Source organism: Myotis brandtii, unplaced genomic scaffold, assembly GCF_000412655.1.
Source record: "Myotis brandtii unplaced genomic scaffold, ASM41265v1 scaffold535, whole genome shotgun sequence".
Classification (NCBI taxonomy): Eukaryota; Metazoa; Chordata; class Mammalia; order Chiroptera; family Vespertilionidae; genus Myotis; species Myotis brandtii.
The window spans coordinates 1435096-1441278 of record NW_005369964.1 but is presented as its reverse complement, the minus strand read 5'-3'; the positions used below and the strand labels follow the sequence as shown (position 1 = coordinate 1441278).

Genomic DNA, 6183 nt, shown 5'->3' with positions numbered 1-6183 from the left:
AGGGGTGAGACTGAAGAAGTCCGTGGAAGCCAGGCGGCCAAGTGCCTGGGAAGCCACGCCAGGGGGTTGAGCTTCATCTTGAAGGCCCTAGTCCGCTTCTAAAGGGATTTCAGTAGGAAAGTGACTCGATCAGATTTGAGTTTTTTACGGGTGTTTCTGGCTGCTGGGCACAGCGGGATTGGAGGAGAGAGGAGTGAATTCTGGGGCCCTGTGATGGGCATTGAGAAGCAGAGGGGTCCTTAGTTTGAGAAGCCGCCCCCCACCCCATGTGCATCAGATAGGACGTTAACATACACCCACCAGCTACACTTGAAATGCAGTTCCGCCATGCTGTGAGGTGAGCGTGGTCCCCTTATCTGCTCTTTCAGTCCCCTGAAGTCAACCGCAGGCTGAAAAGATCACATGGAAAATTCCAGAAATAAACATTCCATAAGTCTTAAAGTGTGCGCTGTTCTAGGACCACTTAGCTCCATTCCCCACCACCACCACCCCCATGCGACTTCTCCCTGTGCCCAGGTCTCCGGGCTGCAGACAGCCCTGCGCTCTAGTCACTTAGGGGCCGTCTCAGACATCAGAGCAGCTGTCGGGATCGCACGCTTGTGCTCATGTCACCCCTCATGTGCTGAACAGGGGCCCCAAAGGGCAAGGGTGGCGGTGCTGGCGATGCAGACCTTGCAGACCGGCCAAAAAGAAGCCGGGAAGTGCTTCCTTTCAGTGAAAAGCTGAAAGTTCTCCACTTAATAAGGAAAGGGGGAATATCGATTGCCGAGGTTGCTAAGGTGTATGGTAAGAACGAACCTTCCACCCATGAAATTGTGAGAAAGAATATGTGCAGGACAATACAGTGTTTTGAGGAAGAGAGAGTGACCACATTCACATCACTTTTATTACAGTATATTGTTATAATTGTTCTGTCTTCTTATTAGTTACTGTTGTCTTTCTGTGCCTAATTTGTAAATGAAACTACCATAGGTGTGTACGTAGAGGGAAAAAAACTAGTATATGTAGGGCTTGGTAGTATCCGCAGTTTCAGACATTCGCTGGGGGTCTTAGGACATATCATCAGTGGATAAGGGGGGCGGGAACTACTGTATTTGAAATACGGTGTTTTGAGGAAGAGAGAGTGACCACATTCACATCACTTTTATTACAGTATACAGTGGGGCCTTGACTTACGAGTTTAATTCGTTCTGAGACCGAGCTCGTTAAGGAGCTCATTAAGGAGCTCGTTAACTCAAATTATTCCATCAACTCAATGCAAAAAATCGGCCGAGAGACAGCTGGTATCTCAAAAAAACTCGTTAGTCGGGACACTCGTAAGTCAAGGCCCCACTGTATTGTTATAATTGTTCTGTTTTCTTATTAGTTACTGTTGTCTTTCTGTGCCTAATTTATAAATGAAACTACCATAGGTGTGTATGTAGAGGGGGAAAAACTAGTATATGTAGGGCTTGGTAGTATCCGCAGTTTCAGACATCCGCTGGGGGTCTTAGGACATATCATCAGTGGATAAGGGGGGCGGGAACTACTGTATTTGAAAGATATTATAAAGTTTGTTTTTGAAATTCTTTGTTTCTGAGTAGCACATCTCATTGACTCTGGGCTGTGACTTATTGTGTGTGCCTACAGAGCCCTTCCAGAACTCGCAACGTTGGAGATGTAAGGACTTACCTATTTTCTCATAAACTGCCCCCACCTCCACCTTTGTATTCCTGGCCGGTCCCTCCCCACCTTTTCTCCCGCACGTTCACGCCCAACCCCCACATCACGCATCTCACTGTCTGTTATCCCTGACAGACACCATTCCCACAACCTCAGCCTCAACATGAGCTGCCTCAGCATGTTGGGAGTGTCATGTTGACCCCACTGCCTGGACCTCCCCTCCCTGAGGTTCACGCTTCCTCCAGCCTTCCCTCTGCTCCTGACCCTCTGCCCCTCTGCCTAGTGTGGGTGGAGGGGCCTCAAGGGACAGTGGGAAAATCTCAGGGTCCCCAACCAAATGACCCTGATGTAGGCTCATCATAGTCATGTGATCTAGACAAGCTGTTAACTCTCTCTGGCCCCTGGTCACAAGGTCCCCTCTCCTGCTGTGATTGCCACCCCCCCCTCACCCCCCAAAAAAAGATGCATTGGAGTCCCAACCCCCAGGACCTCAGAATGTGACCTATTTGGAGATGGATCTTTACAGAGGTAATCAAATCAAAGTGAGGTCATCAGGTGGGCCCTCATCCAGTATGACTGGTGTCCTCAAAAAGGAGAAATTGGGACCCACCCAAGCAAGACATTGTAGAGACACAGAGAGAAGACAGCCATCTACAAGCCAAGAGAGGCCTGGGACAGACCCTTCCCTGCTGACACCTTGATTTCAGACTTCCAGCCTCCAGAATCCTGGCTGGTGGCACTTGGTGACAGCAGCCCTGGGACACGAATTCCTCTGCCCTGCTGACTTCCTGAAATGAAATAACCTCGTGGAGGTGCTCTGTAGAGGGCAAAGGCCTATGACTCATTCATGCTGTGAGCAATCATTGACACTTACAGTGCGCAGGGGCCACGCCCGAGTGCTGGGGGTCAGCATGGCCAACTTGCATATGTCCTTTGTTTGTTTCCTTTACTCTCTTGGCCACCTTTTTTTTTTTTAAGTGTTTTTATTGATTTCAGAGAGAGGAAGGGAGAAGGAGAGAGGGGGTAGAAACATCAATAATGAGAGAGAATCCCTGCACACCCCCTACTGGGGATTGAGCCCACAACCCGGGCATGTGCCCCAACCAGGAATCAAACCGTGACCTTCTGGTTCATGGCTCAATGCTCAACCACTGAATCACACCAGCCAGGCTCGACCACCCTGTAAGTGGAATCCATCTCAAACTGTTACAGTTCTCGCACCTCCTAAATAATCATTAAGTGCATAGTAGGTACATAAGAAATGCCTATAGAATTGATTGCGTTTAGGTTTGTAATAGCTGCAAATGATCCAATGGACAAATCTGTACTTGGGCGTGCTGTATATTTTCTAGTCTTCAGCAGCATCCAGAAAAACTAATCATAGTTTAGGCCCCAAATAGCCTCATTTATTTTGCACCATGATGGCCTGTCTCCTTCTTTAGGGCATAGGATCTCAGGCCCTCGGTGACAGCTTCCATTTGCTTTCAGGGCTTCACCCCACCTTGCTGGGCACAGGTCATGGCTTTGGAGAGTGTTTTGAAGTGAAGTCCCATTTTCTTGGCGTTGCCAACTGCAGAGAAAAGGCATTTCATGCATGAAACATGCAGAATCTTCATAATCCCAATAATCCTGTAAGTCGTTGTTAATTGACCTTTTGAGAGCTCTACTTTATTCTTCAGTAAGAAAGGAAGGGATGGAGGGAGGAAGAAAAAAAAAACATACTTGGGGCAAAAGCAGTCCCTGCAGTGTGTGGACACCCAGTGACGCTGGGCAGAGGGTTTTCAGCATGAAGAGGATGAGAACACCAAGCACATAAGTTAGAATGCCATCTTTTTCCTGCAAACAGTGAGTAATTATAGATGCCAAGTGTCTCAGGGAAGATCTGCTGGGCATATGGTCCTTTTTTTTGCCTTCGTGCCACTTTTCTTTGCTCCTTCAGGGTCCAAAGAAACCAGCATGAATTTGCAGCTGGCCACAGCATCCCAACCCATGAGAAATAAATGAGGAACCATCTTCAAGTTCCAGGGGAACATGCTCCCATGTTCAATCCAAAACACATTTACTGAGTGTATGGTATAAGGAAGGGTCCTTCATGAAAGGAGTGTACAACCTTGCCTGACAGCTCAGTTCCACAATCATTTATTGAGTGATTACTGAATACCAGGCACTGTGCTCAGTTGTGGGATGGGGAGGGGAGGGACCAAGAGGAATATGCCAAGATTCCTACCCCTAAAGGGGTTATAGATTCATGAGGAATATTCACAGAGTTACATATTTTCTTTTCCATTCTCATAGCAACCTATAAAGGAGGCACAATCATCACACCCATTTTACAGATGTGGCAACTGTGGCATGAGGGTCAATCACTTCCCTGTGTGGGGTCAGGAAGTAGATGAGGTGGAGTGTGGATCTAGCCTGGCTCTGCACATTGGGCTAAAGTGGTAATCCCAAAAGATGTAAGAGATCACAGGGAAGAGAATGGGCGGGGGGGGGGGGGTGTAGAGAGGTAAGCAGCCTGCAGGAGAGGACAAAGAAAATGCTTCCCTAGAGGTGCTGAGAGGGAGTCTTTGAAACCCAGAGAAGCAGTGACCCCAACAAGGAGACTGGGAGGCATTAGGAAGGGGGTAAATTTTGAGCTAAGTTTGAAAATTGATGAAGATTTTTAAAATATATTTTTATTGATTTTAGAGAGGAAGGGAGAGAGAGATAGAAATATCAATGATGAGAGAGAATCATTGATTGGCTGCCTCCCCTGTGGGGAATGAGCCCACAACCCCGGGCATGTGCCCTTGACCGGAATTGAACCTGGGACCCTTTGGTCTGCAGGTCGACTCTCTATCCACTGAACCAAATAACTAGGGCAAAAAATTGATGAAGATTTTGATAGGCAAGGAGGCCAGGGGAGCCCAGCACAGTTGCAAGCAGGAGCAGAGGCAGGACCATGAGGGCTGGGGGTGCTGGGGAAGATGAGAGGGATGTGGATGGAGCAGAAGCATCACTAAAAATAGTACATTAAGAAAATTATACATCACGACCAACTGGAATTTATTCCTGGAATTCAAAGATGGTTCAGCATATGAAAATCAATTGATGAAATACACCACTTAACAGAATATGGGGAGTGGAGGAGCAAATGATTACTTCAATTGATGCCAAAAATCATCTGATAATATTTAACAACCCTTCATGATATAAACACTCAATAAACTAAGAATAGAAGGAAACTACCTCACCATAATAATGGCTATATGTAACATACTTAATGATGAAAAACAAAGTTTTTCCTCTAATATCAGGAACAAGGAAAGGATGACTGTTTTCACTACTTCTATTCAACTTAATACTTGAAGTGCTAGCCAGAGCAATTTGGTAAGAAAATGAAAAAAAGGGAGGGAGCATCCAAATAGGAAAGGACGAAGTGAAGTTATCTCTATTTGCAATATCAGGAACAGGGCAAGGATGACTGTTTTCACTACTTCTATTCAACTGAATACTTGAAGTGCTAGCCAGAGCAATTTGGTAAGAAAATGAAAAAAAAGGGAGGGAGCATCCAAATAGGAAAGGACGAAGTGAAGTTATCTCTGTTTGCAGACAACATAATCTCATATGTAGAAGACCCTAATGATTCCCTTAAACAAGCAAACAAAAAAAACTGTTAGAATTAATGAATGGATTCAGCAAAGTTGCAAACATCAACACTCAAAAATAAGTTGTTTCTATAGACTAATAATGAACATTGGAAAAAGGAAATTAAGAAAACAATTCTATTTACAATAGCATCAAAAAATAAAATTAAAAACTTAACCAAGGAGGTACAAAACTTGTATACTGGAAACTACAAAACATTGCTACAAGACATTTCTTTACTGGTGTCTTCAGACACCAATAAATTAATAGATGTCCTGTGTTCGTGGATTGGAAGGCTTAATATTGTTCAGATGTCAAAACTACCCAAAGTAATCTACAGATTTAATGTCATCCTTATCAGAGTCTCAATGGCATTTTTTTTAAGAAATGGAAAAATGCATCTTAAAATTCATTTGAAATCTTAAGGGATCCTGAATAGTCGAAGCAATCTTTAAAAAGACAATGTTGGAGGTCTTCCACTTCCCAACTTCAAAACATATTACAAAACTAGAGTAATCAAAACAGCATGGTACTAGCATAAAGACAGACATGTAGAATAGCAGAGTAGAATACAGAGCCCAGAAATAACCCTCACAGATATGGTCAAATGGTTTTCAACAAGGGTTCCAAGACCATTCATGGGGAAAGAACAGTTTCTTCCAGAAATGGCTTGGGCAGCAGTTCTCAACCTGTGGGTCGCGACCCCTTTGGCGGTCGAACGACCCTTTCACAGGGGTCGCCTAAGACCATCCTGCATATCAGATATTTACATTACGATTCATAACAGTAGCAACATTACAGTTATGAAGTAGCAACGAAAATAATTTTATGGTTGGGTCACAACATGAGGAACTGTATTTAAAGGGCCAGAAGGTTGAGAACCACTGACCTAGA

At 44.8% G+C, this 6183-nt stretch overlaps 1 long non-coding RNA gene across 1 annotated transcript in view; it reads right to left on the bottom strand.

The window, feature by feature from the left end:
- Positions 1-6183, bottom strand: part of LOC106728101 — a 22752-nt gene that overhangs the window by 3393 nt on the left and 13176 nt on the right. The window contains exon 2 of the long non-coding RNA XR_001364352.1: positions 301-389. This is a non-coding gene — a long non-coding RNA (uncharacterized LOC106728101). The remainder of the gene's footprint in view (positions 1-300; positions 390-6183) is intronic.